The sequence below is a fragment of the Homarus americanus genome, unplaced genomic scaffold (genome assembly GCF_018991925.1).
Source record: "Homarus americanus isolate GMGI-L3 unplaced genomic scaffold, GMGI_Hamer_2.0 scaffold51476, whole genome shotgun sequence".
Classification (NCBI taxonomy): Eukaryota; Metazoa; Arthropoda; class Malacostraca; order Decapoda; family Nephropidae; genus Homarus; species Homarus americanus.
Window position 1 is genome coordinate 2,419,329 of NW_024736148.1, and position 23,517 is coordinate 2,442,845.

Consider the following 23,517-nt stretch of genomic DNA (forward strand, 5'->3'; position numbering starts at 1 on the left):
CAATAACACTTCTCGATATGGTGAGTGAATACATTTACGTCAACTTGTCCTTGGAATAAACTTAAGGAAAAAAAATGGTTTAAAAATGATTGAAAAATTACAATAAGAATGTTGGTGTGGAATTCAATCGATCCTTAGAATACACAAGAGTTTAATACATACACTTACACCCTAATAATACACTCGGAATAACACTTTCTCCCCCCTATCTACACCCTCAGTCCTACAAAATACACTTAAAATAACACTCCCTCCCGTAACTACACCTTCACACCACAAGCCCACAACGCTAACCTAACCTAACCTAAACCTAACGTGGTCATGACTCATACGGATTATAAGTTAGTTTACCTGGATGGGTTTCAAGCTATATGAACCTGACAGCCTCACTACACCGTCCGCCTCTCCGTCTAAAATCAATCCCTTCAATAATCATAAAAAATTTGTTGCTTTGTCCCACTCGGTAAATTCCCCCTTTCACCTGTCTGACCTAATATAGTGGTGCAGACAACGACCAATGGTGCAGTGTGACCCTTATAACCTTTGACCTTTTAGCTGAGTATGGTCAAAACAATACTGGGAGGTGGGGGGGTTCACTATTAACTGAGATACCTCCTTTAAATGGCCAATCAGGAGGGAGGAGGGGAGTGAAAACAGCCAATCAGTGACTCGTTATAACAATGGTGTGTTTTCCCGGGTTGTATCCACTCACGGACACAACGCTTACAATACCCTCGACTCATTAGGGTGTGGTGGATGGGGGGGTGTGTGGTGGGGTGGGGGGTGTGTGGTGGGAGTGAGTTCTTTTATTGGTATTTTTCGAGTAAAGTCTATTAACCTTCTTGATCTTCAGTAAACCACAATAATAAGTATTTTTACGTGTTACATTGTTGATAGAGAAGTCGTGTGCGTGATGAAGGAAGAAGGAGAGGGAAGGAGGGGAGAGGGGGGATGGCGAGAGGATAGGAGAGGGAAGAGGGAGGAAATGGAGAGGGAGTGGGGGGGGGAGGGAGATGGGGAATGGGGGAGAGGAAGGTGAAGGGAGTGGAGGGAGGTGGAGGGGTGAGAGGGAGACGAGTAGGAAGAGAGGTAACAGGTATCTCACACACCTCAGATGACACCTGTTAACTCAACCTGTCGCCCTACCATCACCTACTTTTTTAATTAACCTGTCCCCCATCAACATAACCGCTCCATTGCATCAATATACATCACTATACACACATATACACACAGCACACACACACACACACACACACATTTCATTTATTACACAGCATGTCATCAGCACACATGGGCATACATACATACATACACACACACACACACACACACACACACACACACACACACACACACATACATACATACATACATATTTTAACGAACATCTAGACAGAATTTACTAAAACACCAACGCTACCTCACGCATGACCCCTGATAGGTAAATGCTTTACCCTATTAACGCCGTGTCAATCACGACCCTCCGACCACCGCCTAACTACGATACCAACTTCTATTTATCGATTTGCAACGGAAGCATCATTAACTACGGCTAATGCTTCCACAACTACGATATTAACTCATATATAGGACGAAGTTAATTGTAAATAAATGATGATAGTGTAGATGTGTCACCTGAACATTAGCCCTCACCTAACCTAACTTAACCTAACCAAACCTAACCTAACCTAACTATAACCTAACCTAACCTAACCTAACCTAACCTAACCTAACCTAACCAAACCAAACCTAACCTAACCCAAATTTATAACTCCAAACCCAATTATAACCTGTAACCTAACTCATCCTAACCTAACTATAACCCAACCTAACCCAACCTAACCTAACCCAATCTAACTATAACCTAACCTAATTATAACCCAACCCAACCCAGAACTATAACCTAACCTAACCTAACCTAACCTAACTATAACCTAACCTAACCAAGAAACGGAAAACGTAGAAAAATACAAAGGGAGATAGAGAAAAAATTTAAAGCCAGAGAGAGGAAACTTAAACAACTGAACAGCGAAAACATTTAAAAGATACGATAAGAGATACAAACGACTGAAAATACGGTTCGAGAGATGATAAGGATGTGAACGAAATAAACTGATCCATTGACCGAACGAAACGACCGAAGGAAAAAAGTACAAATTTACCAAATATTACTCAAAGTTACCAGATATTACCCAAATTTACCAAATATTACTCAAAGTTACCAAATATTATCCAAAGTTACCAAAGGGTTACCCAAATTGCCAATGGTTACCAAAGGCGATGAAACACAACCAATATTATAGCAAACAAAGATGGCGCAAAACAGCTATAATTCCGAGCAAGAGAGAGTGAGAGATTATAGAACGAGAGTGAGAGAGAGATTATAGAACAAGAGTGAGAGATTACAGAGAAAGAGAGATTATAGAGCAAGTGTGAGAGATTATAGAGCAAGAGTGAGAAATTCTAGAGCAAGAGAGAGAGATTATAGAGCAAGAGAGAAAGAGATTATAGAGCAAGAGAGAGAATCTAGAGCAAAAGAGAGAGATTACAGAGCAAGAGTGAGAGATTACAGAGCAAGAGTGAGAGATTACAGAGCAAGAGAGAGAAATTATAGAGTAAGAGAGAAATATTATAGAGCAAGAGAGAAATATTATAGATGAAAGAAAACACGATTCAAGGATAAACAAACAAGGCAATAAACATGAAGGGGGAAAGAAAGATAACGGCGATAAAATAACGAATAAAGGTGTGAGAGAGAGAGAGAGAGAGAGCGAGATGGGGAAGGAAGGGAGGGAGGGGGCGTGGGAGGGAAGGAGGGAGGGAGAAAAGAAAGAAGGAGGGAAGGAAGGGAAAGAGGAATTAAGGAAAGGAAGGAAGGAAGGAAGGAAGGAAGGAAGATACACTCATGTTAACTCTCAGCTCAACATGACAGAAGGAGGCAGGAATCACCACCACAGAGCGACTCCCTCACAAGTCCTTCACATGAATTTTTGATTACTTAAGAATTCACCTTCCATCCGGCAGTGAGGCGAGAGGCATCGACAACCACCATCCGGCAGTGAGGCGAGGAAGTGAAAATTACATCTATTGATAAGTCTCTCCCGATAACGGACTTCCAGGAGATATCTAAGTCTCTCTCGATAACGGACTCCAGGATATATCACATCTCTCTCGATAACGGACTCCAGGATATATCACATCTCTCTCGATAACGGAATACAGGATACCACAACACTATAAATCTCTCTCGATAACGGACTCCAGGATATATCACATCTCTCTCGATAACGGAAAATGCAAAAAAAAAAAAAAAACTACCTGGACGACTTTAATATCAACACCTGTGACAATATTATCGGTTAAATTAAACGAGAATTCATCACCATCTCAAGTACTTATGTTAATTAGCTACACCACAGGTAATGTTAAACGTAAACATTCAGGTAAGTCAAAAAAATGTTTGATTAAAAATACAAACGATGATATACTGTAACTTTTTCAACTAACACGGACCACTTGAAGATTAGACACCCGAGCTTATTTCACCTGAAGCTTATACACCCCAGCTTATTGCACCTGAAACTTATACACCCCAGCTTATTTCACCTGAAACTTAAACACCCCAGCTTATTTCACCTGAAACTTAAACACCCGAGCTTATTTCACCAGAAACTTATACACCCCAGCTTATTTCACCTGAAACTTTGACACCTGGGGGAGTTAAGTTAGGGTGTATAAATTTTAGGTGAAATAAGCTGGAGTGTCTAATCTTCAGGTGAAATAAGCTGGGGTGTATAATCCTCAGGTGATCTATCCAATTGAGAAATAAAAAAAACTTGAACAAGAAGAAAGAAGAAAGATAGAAGATTGAAGAAAAACAAGAAGAACAAAAAGAAGAAGAACAAGAAGAAGAAGAACAAGAAGATCAAGAACAAGAAGAACAAGAACAAGAAGAACAAGAACAAGAAAAAGAAGAACAAGAAGATCAAGAACAAGAAGATCAAGAACAAGAAGAACAAGAAGAACAAGAAGAACAAAAAGAAGAACAAGAAAAAGAAGAACAAGAAAACAAGAACAAGAAGATCAAGAACAAGAAGAACAAGAAGAACAAGAACAAGAAGAACAAGAACAAGAAAAAGAAGAACAAGAAGATCAAGAACAAGAAGATCAAGAACAAGAAGAACAAGAAGAACAAAAAGAAGAAGAACAAGAAAAAGAAGAACAAGAAGAACAAGAACAAGAAGATCAAGAAGAACGAAAGACAAACATACGGACCGTGAATTATAGTTTGTTGCTCCATATAAGAAAATGGTTCAGGCATTATGACAACCAAACTTTCTCAAGATAAATACAGTATACTGAGCTAAGCGTCCTGTCCTAGTCACCCTCCCTGGTGATAGTGATGATGGTGAGGTGATGGTGGTGGAGGTGTAATGGTGATGATGGTGAGGTGGTGTGGTGAAGTAGTGGTGGTATGATGGTGAGGTGATGAAGTGATGGTAAGGTGATGGTGTAGACGATGGAGGAGGTGATGGTGGAGGGAGATGGTGGTGGAGGCGGTGGGAGATGGAGGAGATGGTGAAGGCGGTGATGGTGAAGATAGTGGAGGGGATCAAAGCGGTAGGGAGATAAAATCGATAGTGACAGTGTACGTGAGTATTATGACACACACACACACACACACACACACACAAACACACACACACACACACACACACACACACAGGTTAGGTGAAGCTAGATTAAGTTAAGTTATCTTTAAGTTAAGTCAGCTTTGGTTAAGTTAGGTTCAGTTGCCGCGTTCAGTTAGATTCGATTCGGTTACATCCGGCTGATTCGTGTCTTATATCCGGCTGTCTAAAGAAAACACGCCGAGAGCCGGTCTAGAGTCGGCAGCCGAGTCACCACCTATAAATAAAGCCGTCATGATACAATAAGCCGTAGATGACGCTAAGACGGCACAGGGGCCAGTGGAGAGGGTGATGATGGGGTGATGGGGAGGGAGTGTCGGTGATGGGGGAGGGAGTGTCGGTGATGGGGGAGGGAGTGTCGGTGATGGGGGAGGGAGGGCCGATGGGGAGGAGGTCGGTGATGGGGAGGGAAGTCGCTGATGGGGGAGGGAGTATGGAGGGATGGTGTCGGTGATGGGAGGAGTGTTTGGTGATGGGGAGGGAGGTCGGTGATGGGGGAGGGAGTGTCGGATGGGGAGGGAGTGTCGGTGATGGGGGAGGGAGTGTCGGTGATGGGGGAGGGAGTGCCAGTGATGGTGAGTAAGTATCGGTGATGGTGGTTGTGAGAGCCTGATGATAAGTGACAGTGACGGTGGTGGCGACACTGATGAGTGACGGCAAGTGATTGATGGTGAGTGACATGATAGTGATAGGAGGAAACAATGCCGGTGGTGAGTGAGTGACGGTAGGTGGTGGTGGTGGTGATTGATGGTGATAGTGAGTGGTAGTGGTAATTTTGAATTTATAGTGACGGTAGGTGGTGGTGAGTGATGGTGGCGGTGAGTGATAGTGGTGATGGTGATTGGTGGTGATAGCGGTGGTGGTGAGTGAAGGTGAGTGGTGGTGGTGATTGATGATGATAGTGAGTGACGGTAGGTGGTGGTGGTGGTGAATAATAGTGGTGATGGTGATTGGTGGTGATAGCGGTGGTGGTGAGTGAAGGTGAGTGGTGGTGGTGATTGATGATGATAGTGAGTGGTGGTGGTGGTGGTGGTGAATAATAGTGGTGATGGTGATTGATGGTGATAGCGGTGATGGTGAGTGAAGATGAGTGGTGGTGGTAGTGACTGATGGTGGTGATGGCGACGAGTAAGTTCCAAGGTTAAACACACTCACTGTCACTCTCCCTGGTCACTTACCCTGACTGTCACTCTCCCACGTCACTCATTTCCCTCCCAAGTACCCCTAGGTCACTCACCCCCCCCCACATGGTCACTCCTCCACCCTCCTTCAGTATCAACAATATTTAAAGAGGAGCAAGATCCCCAAACCTATTTCCCAGGATAGGATTCTTAACAGGGCCAGGGGAAAGGGGAGTGAGAGGGCAGGGGCAGAGAGAGGGAAGGAGAGAGAGAGGGGAAGGAGAGGAGAAAGAGAGATGGGAGAGTTGAAGGGGAAGGGAGAGAGAGTTGAGGAGAGGAGAGAGAGGGGGCAGCAGGGAGAGGGGGAAGGGAGAGGAGTTGGAGAAGGAAAGGAGAGAGGGGAGGGAGAGAGGCAGGGGAGAGGGAGACAGGAGAGGACAGGGGAGAGGGGAGAGGAGAGAGAGAGGGGAGGGAAAGGTGGATGGGGAGAGGGGGAATGCAGGTGGGAGGGGGGAGGGCGGCTTAGGGGAAATGAGCAGGGGGAAAGATGGGGCAGGAATGAGAAGGGAAGGAGCAGTAGGGAGGGGAGGGGGAAGGGGAAGGGGGGAGAAGAGGCAGGAGAGAGGGAGGGGGAGGGAGAATACAATACCTCGGTAGCTGAGATAAAACTCTTAAGAATGGTGATGTAACAGCTTGTGAATCGACTAAATACAGTTACGGAAGTTGTTGTCTATGTTACAGTAATTTGTCTGTAACTTAATACTGTAACTTGATATGATATAATTATTAAGGGTTATTGTTTATTATTTTAGCTCTCTCTCTCTCTCTCTCTCTCTCTCTCTCTCTCCTAGACACACTCACACCCACACACATGCCTATCCACATACACACATACCAACACCCACACACATTCCCATCCACACACACACATACCAACACCCACACCCACACACACCCCACTCCCATCCACCCACACACGCAGCCACACGGGTAATGGTGGTGGTGATGGACACATTTTATCGCCAACATAACAATTCAGCGAGAGGGTGCACGCCCACTCATCCTGGGTGCACAGTGGGGGGTGGAGAGGGTGAAGAGGGGGGAGGTGAAGAGAGAGGGGAGGGTGAAGAGAGGGGGGAGGGGTGAAGAGAGAGGGGAGGGGGCAAGAGAGGGGAGGTGAAGAGAGAGGGGAGGGTGAAGAGAGGGGAGGGTGAAGAGAGAGGGGGGAGGTGGAAGAGAGAGGGGGGAGGGTGAAGAGAGAGGGGAGGGTGAAGAGAGAGGGGAAGGTGAAGAGAGAGGGGAGGGTGAAGAGAGAGGGGAGGTGAAGAGAGAGGGGGAAGGTGAAGAGAGGGAGGTGAAGATGGGAAGGAGGGGTGAAGAGGGAAGGGGAGGGTGAAGAGAGAGGGGAGGGGGAGAGGGCAGGAAGGGTGAGGAGCATTGATAAAGGGGTGAGAGGAAGAGGGAGGGGCAAGTGGGAAGAGTTTAAGGGGGAGGAGGAAGAGAGAGGGGCAATTGGGAAGAGTTTAAGGGGGGGAAGGGGGGAGGGAAGGGGGAGGCAACCAATATATCCTGGACAAGAGTCACGTACGATTCATCTCAATGGACCAGTGCCTCTTCCCACCCCCCCTCAAAAACACGTACAATACACAGTTAAATGGTTATATACGATCTCTCTCTCTCAATTAAGTCCCAAACGTCAATACTATACAGATCCAATTTTAAGGTATACACGCCCTCAAAAATAAAAAAAAATATTTCCCAATTCTCACCATCATACACACACTCCCTTAATCCCCACCATCAAACACACACACACTCCCTTAATCCCCACCATCAAACACACACACACTCCCTTAATCCCCACCATCAAACACACACACACTCCCTTAATCCCCACCATCAAACACACACACACACTCCCTTAATCCCCACCATCAAACACACACACACTCCTTAATCCCCACCATCAAACACACACATAAATCCCATAAATCCCCCTCCAATGCCATCAAGCAACACAAAGAATAATCCCCCTGAAGAAAAAAAATCCCTCACTAACAGCCAATATTTCTCGGGTCAATACAGAGCTAAGACGACAGACACACGAGGGCGTAAATCCGTAGAGAATTGGACGTCCATGTGACAGAAGGGGCAATATTGCTTCATTTGATTGTTCCATCTCGACTTGATCTTCCGGGGGGTGTGTGTGGGGGGTTGACGTGGGGTAGGATCTTGGGGTGTCTCCTTCTCCTCCCTCCTTCCTACCCTCCTCTACCTCCCCCAGGCCGTCACATTGGGGTTACGCTAGAGGAGGAGGAGGAGGAGGAGGAGGAGGAGGAGGAGGAGGAGGAGGAGGAATAAGGAAGATGGAAGAGGAGGACGAAATGGAAGACGAAGAGGAAGAGATAGTGAGAGATTTTAAGAGATAGTGAGAGATTTCAAGAGATAGTGAGGGTTATGAAAGACACAATACGCATTATCAGGGACAACTTACAATTTACTACTACTTAACACTTAATACTTAACACTTTAGTACTTAACACTTAGCTTAGCACACTACTACTTAACACTTAACACACTACTAAACACTTTAGTAGTACTACTTAACACTATCAAAAAATTCAAAGTGATGACAATTTTCTCCAAACTTCTAAAACAAAAAAAATATATTACTTTTTCCCTCCCATAAAGTCAGATAATATCACGTTGACTTAATTACTGGAATAATTATCTGATAAAAAATAATTAATCTCTAATGAGTTTATAAATTTTTATGATAATTTCACTCAAGTTATAATTATATTTAAAAAAAAAATTATACTAGAAGTTGTAATTTTCCATGACCGAAAAAAAATTATTGGGTTTCATATTTTTGGTCATAACTATATTAAAATGTCACCTTTCCACCACCAGGTATGAGAGAGAGAGAGAGAGAGAGAGAGAGAGAGAGAGAGAGAGAGAGAGAGAGAGAGAGAATTACCTGAGACGAGCTAATGAAAGGTGAGACGACACAGCGGTCTTATCATTTCTCTTACACTAGATTAAGCACTACCAAGAAACCCCCCCCCTCTCTCATTTTTACTTTCTTCCTCTTTATTCTCTCCTCCTCCTCATTCTCTCCTTTTCCTATCTTGTCTTCTCTTCCTTCCTAATTTCACTATTCCTTAATCTATACATTCTTCACCTCCTACTTTCTCTTTCCCATCCTATTATCTTCTGTCTTCCTGTTCCCCCTCCTTCACTCCTCACCTAACCTAACCTAACCCTAACCTAACCTTCCCCAGGCTGCCCATATAACACGGATATTTCCCCTTCAAAACAATAAGTTGCCGAGGGTGGTTGAAGACGCTGGTAGCTGTCGGGGTAGTAAAAAGGAACTAGCTGTCGGGGCCGTAATGGAAGACGAGCTGTCGGTACTGTAAGAGAGAGCGAAATGTCGGGGCCTTGAGAGAGAGTAAGAGCTGTCGGGGCCGTAATGGAGGACGAGCTGTCGGGGCCAATAAGTGAGAGATGACGGACGACGACGGACGGGGTTTTTACGGGTCGCTGGAGATTCCGGACGTCAAACGACAGGAGGTAGACGGTGGACAGGAGAGGGTTTCGGGCGAGCAGCTTTCCTCTAATGGATTTGTAATGTCGGTGTGTGGCGGTGCATTACTGCCGCTGATGGACCCCGGTGTTAACAGGTGGCGCCCGGGGCCTAAATTAACATTGGGGATCCATATTTTGTTGAGGCACCACCACCACCACTTTACACAATCCTCCCCTACCTCCCTCCCCTATCCCCTCTCTCCCTCCATAAATTCCTCCCTCTATCACACTATCCCTATGTCATCCCCTCCCTCTATCACCCCCTCCCTGTTACATCCTCTCTCCATAACTCATCCCCCTCCCCATCTCTCCCTCCCTCCATTATTTCCTCCCTCTGTCACCCCATACCTCACTCCACCCATCTCCCCTCTCCCCTCTCTCAGGTATTACAGGATACAGCACATTTTTCAAGCTACAGGAGTCAGGTCACCCATTTATCATTTCCACTGTTGCCGCTGTAACCGCTTCTGGTCCCTCGCCACCCTCTCCTATGACGTTAACCTTCCATTACAGTTGTTGGTGCTGTAACTGTGCTGTACTCTTTCTACTACAGCAGCTATGAGTATATTAACCTGCTAAGTGTAGTTGCTGCCGTAACTCTGCTGCATCCATCGTCCTAACAAATAATACATCTCCAGCAGTATACTTCCTACGGCCACAACTACAAATGTCTCCTTTAAATTGTCTACGTTTACTCCCTGATGGTCACCGTCCATCAACATATATGGTCTGACACCGTCCTGACATCCTCAACATGAAGGGCCTGACACCCCTCTGACACCCTCAACACAAAGGACCTGACATCCTCCGACCCTACACCCATGGTAAGGGGAGGTCCGTCAGGGCAGTAACTCAGGTCGAATAAACCCTAAACATACGACCATTTGTTAACTTTGTCTTAAAAACACACTCGTCAATCTTGTGTAAACTCCCTAAAAAAAAAAGGCCCCGTAAATTGTAAACAAACGACCAGAAAAAAATACAGAAAAAATCCGTAAATATCCGTAAATCCTAAAAGAACGCCTTGTAAACTTTGTAGAAAAAAAATCCGCAAATCTTAAACGAATGACCAGAAGACAGAAACAAATCCGCAAATATCCGTAAATCCTAAAAGAGCGCCTTGTAAACTTCGTATAAAAAATCCGCAAATCTTAAACGAACGACCAGAAGACAGAAAAAAAATCCGGAAATATCCTTAAATCCTAAAAGAACCGACTTGTAAACTTTGTAGGAAAAATAAATCAAACCATAAAATCCGCAAATCCTAAAAGTACGCTCAGTAAACTTGGCGGGTAAGACATGAGTAACGATGGAAGTTTCTCCGGGGGTGGGGGGGGGGGGGGATGAGTAGGAGGGTCGAGTAGGACTAAGGCAGGAGGCACTACAAGGAGGAATAAGGATACACGCCTCTCATACACACCTAGGTCCTCAGTGGAGAAAGTTTATTAATACAACTACGCCCACATACTGTACAACAAACTCTAACACACTCACATACAACACACACACACACGCACACACAAGCGCGCGCGCGCACACACACACACACACATCCTATATTGACCAATGAAAAAAGTTAAATGTTTGAATGCAAAATAATTATTCAAGATGTATATGAAAAAAAAAATATTCCAGGTTTAAAATATCACCCAAGTTTTTCACTACAAACGCAGAGAGAGAGAGAGAGAGAGAGAGAGAGAGAAGAGAGATAGAGAGAGAGAGAGAGGAAGAAGTATGCATGAGGAAGAAGGAATATAGAGGCAGGAAGATGAGGAGACAGGAAGATGAGGAGACAGGAAGAGAGAGAGGAGGCAGGAAGATGAGGAGGAAGGAGGATGAGGAGGAAGGAGGATGAGGAGACAGGAAGATGAGGAGGAAGGAGGATGAGGAGGAAGGAGGATGAGGAGACAGGAAGATGAGGAGGCAGGAAGATGAGAGACAGGAAGAGAGAGGAGGCAGGAAGATGAGGAGACAAAGATAAGGAGGAAGGTGAGGAGACAGGAAGATGAGGAGACAGGAAGATGAGGAGGCAGGAAGATGAGGAGACAGGAATATGAGGAGGCAGGAAGATGAGGAGGCAGGAAGATGAGGAGACAGGAAGATGAGGAGGCAGGAAGATGAGGAGACAGGAGGAGGAGGCAGGAAGATGCAGGAGAGGCAGGAAGATGGAAGATGAGGAGACAGGAAGATGAGGAGAAGATGAGGAGACAGGAAGATGAGGAGGCAGGAAGATGAGGAGACAGGAAGATGAGGAGACAGGAAGATGGAGGAGCAGGAACATGAGGAGGAAGGAGGGATGAGGAGACAGGAAGATGAGAGGCAGGAAGATGAGGAGGCAGGAACATGAGGAGGCAGGAAGATGAGGAGACAGGAAGATGGAGACAGGGTGATGAGGAGGCAGGAAGGTGAGGAGACAGAAAGATGACGAGGAAGAGGATGAGGAGACAGGAAAATGAGGAGGCAGGAAGAGGAGGCAGGAAGATGAGGGAGACATGAGGAGACAGGAAGATGAGGAGACAGGAGAGAGGAGACAGGGAGGAGGAGGAAGATGAGGAGACGATGAGGAGGCAGGAAGATGAGGAGACAGGAAGATGAGGGGAGGCAGATGAGGAGGCAGGAAGATGAGGAGACAGGAAGATGAGGAGGCAGGAAGATGAGGAGACAGGAAGATGAAGAGACAGGAAAATGAGGAGACAGGAAGATGAGGAGGCAGGAAGATGAGGAGCAGGAAGATGAGGAGGCAGGAACATGAGGAGACAGGAAGATGAGGAGGCAGGAAGATGAGGAGACAGGAAGATGAGGAGGCAGGAAGATGAGGAGCAGGAAGATGAGGAGACAGGAAGATGAGGAGGCAGGAAGATGAGGAGACAGGAAGATGAAGAGACAGGAAGATGAGGAGGCAGGAAGATGAGGAGGCAGGAACATGAGGAGGCAGGAAACAGAGGAGGAACATGAGGAGACAGGAAGATGAGGAGGCAGGAAGATGAGGAGACAGGAAGATGAGGAGGCAGGAAGATGAGGAGGCAGGAACATGAGGAGGCAGGAACATGTGTGTGGGGAAGCAGGAGGACCAAACGAACTTACTACAACTTGGGTCGGGGCTAAACGCTGGCGGCCCACCCACAAAATCAATAACACAAGACAAGCTGATAACTTTGTCCTCGCTCCCTCAGGCCTTCCACCCACCCCCACCCACCCACACCCTCACCCTTCCCTAGTGTGTCCTTCACTCCTACGCCACCAACACCACAATTATACAACAACAAACACGAAAATCCGCCACTAACACCACAATAAACAACAATAAACACGAAAATATGCCAAAAACACTACTATATACAATACGAAAATACGCCACTAACCACAATAAACACGATATACGCCACTAACACCACAGTAACACAAAATACGCCACTAACACCACAATAAACAACAACAAACACGAAAAGACGCCATTAACACCACAATACAATACAAGACGCCACAACAGTTGGACCACGATACGACGAATCTCATTGGGAGGTAACAAGGACAATGACCCACAACTCACAAGACGGGGCCCATGACTCAAAAGACGGGGCCCATGACCCACAAGACAGGGGCCCATGACTCACAACTCACAAGACGGGGGCCCATGACTCACAACTCACAAGATGGGGGCCCAGGACTCACAACTCACAAGACGGGAACCATATGACTCACTAGACGGGACCCATCACACACCCCGTCAGGCAGAGGGACAAGAAAAGAACACGAGCATTATACCACAGAAGGCGCTGAAGAGCATAATACCTTGAGAAGAGTTTTAAGGATGATAATTAAGCTCTCCGACATCACTCGAGATTTCCCAACGTATTTAAGGAGAAATGTAATAAGGTCGGTGGTGGTGAGTGGTGGTGAAGAGTGGTGATGAGTGGTGGTGATGAGTGGTGGTGATGAGTGGTGGTGGTGGTGAGTGGTAGTGATGAGTGGTGGTGGTGAGTGATGGTGGTGGTGAGTGGTGGTGGTGGTGAGTGGTGGTGAAGAGGACAGGGAGGAGGGTGTGGTGGTGGTAGTAGTGAGGAGTGGTGAGGGTGGTGAAGAGTGATGGTGATGAGGGTGTGGTGAGGGTGGTGAGGAGTGGTGGTGGTGGGGAGGTGGTGGTGGTGATGAGGGTGGTGGTGGCGGGCAGAGTGGTGAGTGGTGGTGGTGACGGTGGTAATGGGCAGTAGGATGATGGAGGTGGTGGTGGCAGAAAGCTAGGTGTCATAATAGCCAAGTATGATTCACAACGTGGCGGTGTTACATCTACATGACCTCTGTTGTGTAGTAGTAGTAGTAGTAGTAGTAGTAGTAGTAGTAGTAGTAGGTGGTGGGAGTGGTGGTGGTGGTGGTGTGTGAGTGGTGGTGATGAGTGGTGGTGGTGGTGGTGAGTGGTGGTGGTGGTGGTGATGAGTGGTGGTGGTGATGGTGGTAATGGGCAGTAGGATGATGAGGTGGTGGTATGAAGCCAGTTGTCATAATCGCAAGTAAGTATTCACAACGTATGCTATATCTACATGACCCTGTTGTGTAGTAGTAGTAGTAGCAGCAAAAAAAAAAAAGAATGCAACAGGGAAGTGGATACAACAGTGAAGTAAATAAGATTCGTAGGTCCATTACGACAGATCGACAGCACTGCCAAAATGATAAGCGCAGCAACTATTGCTGCAGGTACCTGTAGTGGCACCGGAAAAAAGTAGCTATAGCGCAGGAGGTGGGCGCTCTCGAACTGGTTAACCACGTTACCGATAAGTGCGCGTTTCAGTCTTAATAAACAAGAATTTACAGATGCCATTGTTTCAAGGCACGGTCGGGCCAGTAGAAGGTCGGTTCCCACGCGTGTGTGGCTCTTCCTATGATGCAGGATCACGCCATGGTGTGCAAGAAGGGGCTTCATGCATGAGGCAAGGACGAGGTAAGGGTTCTCTGGCAGCAAATATGTTGGGCGAATCTGCCGGGATGTCATGGTAGAACCGACCCTCCTTCCATTGGACGGTGAGATTTCCAACACATTTAAACGGTTCGTAGGGATGCCAAAAGCCGAGGATTCTGGACGCGGGACAACGCAGCTTTCTCGACATCAGATTTTTTTATCCCATGGCCGCATGTCACCAGAATTCCAGCGCTCGACAAGCGCCATAGGAGCAGGAACGAGAATTCACAAGAGAAGGGCATATGGGGAGAGAATTAAACGTTGATCGGGTTGCAGCCTACCCTCTAGTGTTCACAACCCTGGTGGATGGGGACCAAGTGCAAGATGTTTCTACGCCAGACTCGCGGAGTTGATCTCCGGAACAGCAGCTGGCAGCCCAGAAGTTATGTTACAGCCTGGATGAGATATCGATTGTCTCCCGTCGGCTTTGCTCTGCCTCAGGGAACGAGAGCCGGCCCAACTCCGACAACTGCTGCAGATAATAATTATGAGGCTACTATTCACTGAATGCCGCATAGATCTGCGGCTCAACTAATTTAACACTAGATAGGTTAGCTACTTATGTATTAGGATATTTAATATTAAGGTAACAAGCTGTGCTAGAAGGCGTGGCTATTGGGGAGGCTGGAGGAGTATGTATGTAAGGTATGTATGTATGTATGTATGTATGTATGTATGTTTGTATGTATGGTTTTTAACAACCTAACAGAGCAACACCCACAAGTACAACACACAGACAGAAGCTGGCAAAAAGATAAATAACACTGATGATGACTTCCATAACATAACACAAATAGCCAGCTGCGTTTGTCATCTTAACACACACAGATCCTCACCTGTTGGCTGGTGGCAGTTCCTTGGTCGGCAGTGGTAAGGATCACCTGAAGATTAAACCTCCTGCTTATTTCACCTGATGATTAACCCCCTTGAAGTTACCTGGGGGTTAGGTTAGGTTAAGTCAGGTTAGCGTAAGGGCGATTAGTCTTTAGGTGAAATAAGCATAGGGGGGAAGCAAATCTTCAGGTGACCTAATTGTAGTGCTGGTCGGGGTGTATGCATGTCCGACATACATATACAGGGCCATTTATACATATACAGGGCCATACATATATATACAGGGCCATATATACCTATACAGTGCCATATATACCTATACAATCAACTTACCTTTATACTTAATTTAAACATCAATAATCAGTATATCCATGCAACACATACACAAGAGAAACATTAATAAGGTATAACGTTTAGATAACTAAGAGGGTGTTGTGGTGGTGTTGTTGGTTGTGTGTGTGTGTTGTTGTAGGTGTGTTACAGGGGCGGGAATGGTGTTAGGGGTGGTGGTTGGGGGGGGGTGTTAGGTGGTGTTAGGGGTGGTGTTAGGGGGTGGTGTTAGGGGTGTGTGGGGTGTTAGGGGTGGTGGTGTTAGGGTGGTGGTGTTAGGGGTGGTGTTAGGGGTGTTAGGGGATGGTGTAGTAGAGGGGGTGGTGTTAGAGGGGGGTGGTGTTAGAGGGGGGTGGTGTTAGGGGGCGGGATTGTGGTTTCTACTCACCTAGGCGACGAGAGTAGTCATGTTGATGGTTAGGTCGAAGTTGGTGCTGGTTCGTTGCAGCGAGTCGTTCGTTGTATGAGTTAGGCGACATCCATCTTGAGCTGGTCACCTTTGATGTACTCGGCTCACTTCAGAGTGATGTACTCGGCTCACTTCAGTGTGATGTACTCGGCTCACTTCAGTGTGATGTACTCGGCTCACTTCAGTGTGATGTACTCGGCTCACTTCAGTGTGATGTACTAGGCTCACTTCAAGGTGATGTATTTGGCTCACTTCAAGGTGATGTACTGAGCTCACTTCAATGTTAACTTCAGTTTTAACATGAAATTACCTCAGGTGAGTTTTGACTTTAGTTCAAGTAATATTTACTTCATATCAGTGGTATAACTTCAGTTTAAACAGGAAATTATATTAGTGTCAATGTTAATGATCAGCGAAACATGTAATTAAATCAAAATTAATTTTAGTTCAGTAAGAAATTAAATTAATGTTAACTTCAGTTCAACAGGAAATTAAACTTTTTTTTAATTTCAATTTAACAGTAATTTATCTCAATGTTAACGATGGAATTAGCTCAAGAAGAATGTTAAGTTCAGTTTAACATATATTTTATCCTTATGTTTGTGTATGATAGTTAAGTAAAATTTCACAAGGTATCAAGGTCAATGTTTTTTTCAAAATCTTCAACAAAATCCTCTTCATAAAGTTTATATTCTCTCAATAACAATAAAATCTCTCACAATAAATATATCTTCATCTTCTTTTAACAATTTCAACTAAAAACAATATTTTTTCTCTCAATTAGCTCCAAAGTCAAACTAAAATATGTTTACAGAAAATATAGTTTAGTTTCACACGAGTCCTCAGTCCGTTTTCTATACCATATTATCTGGTCTGTGGCTCAGGGTCGAGTCACACCCTGGTAAAGTCTCCATTAGACTGGTGGAAGGAGAAGAAATTGGAATAAATTACGAGATGAGAATAAATTGACCAAACACAGACGGATGAGGGTGGTGTGGTGAGTGGGGTGAGGGGTGAGGGGGGGTAGTGAACGAGAGGGGGGGGTAGTGAACGAGGGGGGGGCGTGGTGGTTGTGGTTGTCAGCGGCAGTTTTGACTTCAATAACATAATGAATCATAGATCTAATTTCATTATCTTTCACTTTTCTTTATTATCTCATTTTATATCTACCTTTCAGTTTTTTTATCAATCTCACTGTCTTCATCTTCTTTCCTCTTCATTTTCTTCTTCCATTCTCTTTCCTTCCTTTCTGGTCTTGTGGCATTTTCTTCAATACTTCTTCTTCTTTATATAATTTCATCTTTATCTTTATTATCTTATGCTATGTTTCCTTCATTTCTTTTCTTTATCTATTTTACCTATCCCTCCCTTCGTTCTCTTAATTCCCTCCTCCCATTATTACTTTCCCCCCGATTTCTGTCTCAATCTATTCTCTTCTTCCTCCTCCTCTATTCTCTTCTTCCTCCTCCTCCTCCTTTCCCTTATATAATTTTCCTACCTTCTCCTCTTCTCTCCTTCGCTTCCCTATTCTCTCTTTCCTTCTCCCCTCCCTTAGTTATCACCCACTTCTGTATTTCCTCTTTTCTCCTCCTCTCCCCTACTTTTCTTCCTTTTTTTTCTTCCTCCCTCTACTTCACCCTTTTCCTCCCTGGCACTTCGCTTGAGCGGTTCATTGACGTGGTATAAATGTTTCAGAATGTGAGGTGCTGACGGCAATGCGACAGAGGGAGTGGTGGTGGTGGTACAGGTAGTGGTGGTAGTTGTGGTAAAGATAGTTAAAGTATTCGTGGTACTGGTAGTGGTTGTAGTCGTAGTAGTGGTTGTAGTAGTGGTGGTGGTTGTAGTAGTAGTAGTGGTTGTAGTAGTGGTGGTGGTAGTAGTGATTGTGGTAAAGATGGTTAAGGTATTCGTGGTATTGGTAGTGGTGGTTGTGGTAGTGGTGGTAGTATTACGGATAACAACACGACGGACACCAACACACCACAACCACATTTTCGCGAACGTATAAGAAAAAACGTGGGCGAGCGGTGGCCCAGTCTCCCACGGGTGACTAACGTAAATGGACAGCTGGGCGAGGTTGCCGCACCACAAGGAAGACCGGGAGACAAGGAGTGGAAGAGGAGAAGGAAGAGAAAGAAGAGGAGGAAGAGAAAGAAGAAGAGGAGGGGAAGAAGAGGAAGAGGAAGAAGAGGAGGAGGAAGAGGAAGAAGAGGAGGGGGAAGAGGAGAAGGAAGAGGAAGAAGAGGAGGGAAGAAGAGGGAGGAAGGAGGAAGAAGTGGGGAAAAAGCAGGAGGAGGGAAGAAAAGGAGTAGTATTAAGGGGAAGAGTAGCTCTCTCTCTCTCTCTCTCAATGCGACATATTTGCAAGTCCGATAGGAACTATGACATGGGAATTCTGACGTTGGGCGGCTTACCATACTGCTGGTGCTGGGTCATTACTACCGAGAGAGTATCTACTAAGGCCCAGGTGTAAACAGCAGGTCTTCTTAAGTCAAGGCATCGATCACTGGCCGGCCACCACTCTTGACCAACCCTCACTCACGCTATAATAATCATGGGTTAGATTAGGTTGTTGGGTTAAGTATGGGTAAGTTTGGAAAGGTTAGGTTAGGGTAGGCTAGATTAGGGTTAGGTTTTCTTTTACAGGTTAAGATCTATTCTTAACCTAACTATATCTAACCCAACTCAACCAAACCTAATTTAACATAATTTAACTGAACTTTAACATAATTTAACTGAACTTTAACCTAATTTAACTGAACTTAACCTAGCTTAACCTAACCTAACCAAACCAAATACGAAGTAAAATCGATAAAAACATCCACTTGACCAGACTAATCTAACTATCCCACTCGTATCACCGACAAAACAAAGATGGCGTAAAAAATGTACTAAGACTCTTTCACCCGGATAAAGGTCCTTGCCCCCCCCCCACAAAAAAATCTTTCTACCTCCCCCTCGCCCGCATATCCCCCCCCCCCACCCACAGGGCGCCCCCGTGGACACACCAACACACTCTTGATGAAGCCATTACTTATTGTGGCTGATTGACTCTCCCTCCCCTCCCTCTTCCTCTCCCCTCCTCTCTCTGTCTCACCCCACCTTCCTCTCTCTCTCTCTCTCTCAGCTTAAGAGTTAGTAGAGTACATCTGCTCTTTCTATCATCTCGTTTTCTCGTCTCCCTGCTTTCACGTGTGTGTGTGTGTGTGTGTGTGACGCAACAAGTAGTCCCTCACCCTGGGTTCGTCTCATTATACTAATACCCTCCAATCAGCTGCGAGAGTTGGCAACACCACACATCCCGACCAATCAGTGATGAGATCAAGTAAATGCTAACCAATCAGCACCGAGAACACTTTTACACAGACCAATGAGCATCCGAGTCGCGGAGGTCGACTTTTACCTGCCAATGTGTGTTGCATTAAAGAAAGAAGAGTGCACTGATTGGCTGATACCGACCAATACGAGGTGAGGGATGGGTAATATCAACCAATAGGAAGTGAAGGAGAAAATGATAGCAACCAATGAGTATTGTGAATCGGTAAATAAGAAACAATGAAGAGTAAAAGCTGGATAATATCGACCAATGAGCAGTGAGGACTTGGTAATATGCACCAATGAAATGCGAAGGTTTAGTGACATAAACGAATGAGCAGTGAGGTCTTGATATTATGCACCAATGAGCAAAAAGAGCATGAAATATGCACTAATGAGCATTGAAGGCTTAGTAATGTGCCTTATTATTCATGTTAACCTTGACATTAATGGTTGTTTAAGGTTAGCTTAGGTCAGACTAGGTAAAGTCAGGTTATGTCGGGTCTGGTGAAGTCAGGTTAGGTTGTTTACGTATCTCGATAAGGTAGTTAAGGTAGAATCTAACTGCAATTTTTAAGCTTTTTTTAATCTAATATTTATTCATTTTTACACCTCAAGTTAATGAATATTTTATCGTACGAACCTTGGTGAATACTGACCCTATACACCATGTTCTTCAGGAGGTGAGTGCGTGAGTGTTCTTGAGAAGGTGAGTGCGTGAGTGTTCTTGAGAAGGTGAGTGCGTGAGTGTTCTTGAGAGGTGAGTGCGTGAGTGTTCTTGAGAAGGTGAGTGCGTGAGTGTTCTTGAGGCGTGGTGTTCTTGAAAGTGAGTGCGTGGTGTTCTTGAAGGTGAGTGCGTGAGTGTTCTTGAGAAGGTGAGTGCGTGAGTGTTCTTGAGAAGGTGAGTGCGTGAGTGTTCTTGAAGGTGAGTGCGTGAGTGTTCTTGAGAAGGTGAGTGCGTGAGTGTTCTTGAGAAGGTGAGTGCGTGAGTGTTCTTGAGAAGGTGAGTGCGTGAGTGTTCTTTATTATTATTTTGTGTGTGTGAATTTATAACAAGTTTGACGTGTTCAATATTATAATTCCCTCCTTTACACAGAACATGTTAAGGGCTCTGGTCCCCTTATTCCATTTAACATTGTATCGATTATAAAGAAAAGAATGATATAATTTTCCCCGTACAGTTTGTGTAGGTTAGGTGTGGGAAGGGGTGAGGAACTGAGGGTGTGAAAGGGAAGGTGACGTGAGAGGAGTCGGGTGAGAGGGAAAGCACAGGAAAGGGGTGTGAGAGACAAGAGGGAATGTGAGGTGAAAGGAGTGGGGTGAGAGGAAAGCACAGGAAAGGGTGTGAGAGACAAGAAGGAATGTGAGGTGAAAGGAGGGGTGAGAGGGAAGCTCAGGAAAGGGTGTGAGACAAGAGGAATGTGAGGTGAAAGGAGGGGGTGAGAGGAAAGCACAGGAAAGGGTGTGAGAGACAAGAGGAATGTGAGGTGAAAGGAGTGGGGTGAGAGGGAAAGCACAGGAAAGGGGTGTGAGAGACAAGAGGGAATGTGAGGTGAAAGGAGTGGGGTGAGAGGAAAAGCACAAGAGGAGAGGGGTGCCCGAGTGTCTCAAGTCATCATATATTAACGCTAAGTACAAGGTCACACTGGCTAATAAACGTAATGAAAGAGACAGCAGCAAGGTGAAGCCAGAATGAAGCATATGGCATAAATCACCTTAAACAACACGGATCATTTGGCGATTCTCTCTCAAAATTGACGAAAATAAACCATTTGGCGAACTTTTGGGGGCGATTTTTATTGTGAATCGAAATTTACAGTCACGGTACTCATAGTGGATAACCGTGGAAGGGAAATATCGGGTATCAGTGACAGGTCTAGTCGAGTCAATATATCAGGTTGACACGGAAAGTACAATGGATATCGAGTCGCGTTGTGGTGGACGATGGGAGGTGGGAGGGGGGGGGTTCTGGGGTGGGTGTATGCTGGGTGGGGTACTGGGGAAGAGGATGGGGGGTTTCTGGGGTGGGTGTGTGCTGGGGTGGGGTTACTGGGAGAGAGGATGCAGGGGGGGTCCTGGGAGGTGTTGGGAGGGAGTCTGGGTGGGTGATTGGGATGGGAGGTTTGGGTAGAGGTATTGGGGAAGTTTGATGGTGGGAAGGTGTTGGGTTAGAGGTCTGGTGGTGACTTGGAGGCTGCTGGGTGGAATTAGGGATTCTACTTGGGGCTGGATGGGGCTAGAGGATTAAATTGTGTTGGGGACTGGCCGTTAACTGTGGGCTTGATGGTGTTGGAGCTAAAGAAGCTGGTGGGTGCTAGGGATGCTGGGTAAGGTGGTGGGAGGTGCTAGGAGGGAGCTGGGTAGGGGGCTGTATGGTGGTGGGGGAGCTCGGCCATAGAGTATAACACAGCTCTACCACCTGTCTATTACAGTTGTTTTTTTGTTGTTGTTTCTCTACCACACAGTATAACACAGCTCTACCACAGTATAATACAGCTCTACCAAACGTATAACACAGCTCTACCACACAGTATAACACAGCTCTCTACACAGTTCTCAGTTCACACAGTATAACTCAGCTCTACCACACAGTATAACAGCCCTACACAGTATAACACAGCTCTACCACAGTATAACACAGCTCTACCACACAGTATAACACAGTCTCCACAGTTGTTCCACACAGTATAACACAGCCTCTACACAGTATAACATTGTTACCACACAGTATAACACAGCTGTTGTTGTTGTTCTACCACACAGTATAACACAGCTCTACTACACAGTATGTACAGCCCTACTAATATTGTGGTTGTTGTGTTGTTGTTGTTGTTTGTTGTTTTTTGTTGTTGTTCAGTGTAACACAGCCTACCACACAGTATAAACAGCTCTACCACACAGTATAAGACAGCTCTACACACAGTATAGTGTTTTGTTGTTGTTAACGCTCACCACACAGTATACAGCTCTACCACAGTGTCACAGCTCACCACAGTATAACACATACAGTATAACACAGCTCTACTACACAGTATGTACAGCTCTACCACAGTGTACACAGCCTACCACACAGTATAACACAGCTCTACCACACAGTATAACACACTCTACCACACAGTATAACATAGCTCTACACAGTATAGCACAGCCCTACCACACAGTATAACACAGCCCTCACAGTATAACACAGTTCTACCACAGTATAAACACTCTACACACAGTATAACACAGCTCTACCACACAGTATAACACAGCTCTACCACACAGTATAACACAGCTCTACCACACAGATTAACACAGCCCCACACAGTATAACACAGCCTACCACACAGTATAACACAGCTCTACCACACAGTATAACACAGCTCTACCACACAGTATAACAGCAGAGTAGAGGAGTATACTGGTTGCTGTGTCGACCTCGATATTGTATGTTATATCGCCTTTAACGACAACAGAGCCCCCTCCTCCCTTGATGGAGAGGGGGGGGGGGGGGGGAGGAGAGAGAGAGAGAGAGAGAGAGTGTGTGTGTGTGTGTGTGTGTGTGTGTGTGTGTGTGTGTGTGTGTGTGTGTGTGTGTGTGTGTGTGTGTGTGTGTGTGTGTCTTATCTCAATACTCTTTCAGGGAAGGGAGAGGGACCAAGGAGATGAAAGAGAACAGGAGACACAGGTGAGAGAGGAAGAGGAAAGAGAACAATAGTGAGAGGGAGAAAGAGAGGACTTTGAATACGAGAGAGAAATGAGACCAATAAACTAGAGAACGGAAGAAGTAAAGAAAGGTAAGGCGGGAAGAGAAGGAGGGAAGGAGAAAGGGAGAAAGAGAAGGAGAGAAGGAGAAAGGGAGAAAGAGAAGGATAAGAGACAGGGCATGAAAGTAGGACAGGAAGAAAGAGGGGAGGGAAAAAAAGGGGGATAGGGATGATGGAGGGAGTGAGGGAAGGAAGACAGGACTAACTAAAACCGTCTTGGCTACTCTTCCCCTCATACCCCCTCCCTCACTCCCCTCTCTTTACCATCTCACCTTCCTCCCTAATTTTTCCCTCCCCTACTCTATCACCATCACCCCCAAACACAGCATCTTGCCTCCTACCTTTTCACCAGCCACCATCACAACAACTTACCCTTCCCATTCTTCCTTTCTACCACCACTATAACTCACCACCATTACCAGCCACCACCAACACCCTCCCACCACCAATACCAGCCACCACAACACCCCCCACCCATATTTCCAGCCACCACCAACACCCCCCACCAACACCCCCCATC

The 23,517-nt window shown here is 45.7% G+C and overlaps 1 protein-coding gene across 8 annotated transcripts in view; it reads right to left on the bottom strand.

Annotated features, from left to right (window-relative positions):
• LOC121872040 (cubilin-like) overlaps window positions 1-23,517 on the bottom strand; it is a 205,740-nt gene that overhangs the window by 163,141 nt on the left and 19,082 nt on the right. For 5 of the 8 annotated variants that reach the window (XM_042374701.1, XM_042374698.1, XM_042374699.1 and 2 more), the window contains exon 2: window positions 15,913-16,851. The exons of 1 other annotated variant lie outside the window; for it this stretch is intronic. The gene's annotated coding sequence lies outside the window, so the exon portion shown is untranslated. The remainder of the gene's footprint in view (window positions 1-15,912; window positions 16,852-23,517) is intronic. 2 more of the 8 variants (XM_042374702.1, XM_042374703.1) reach the window with 1 other exon arrangement.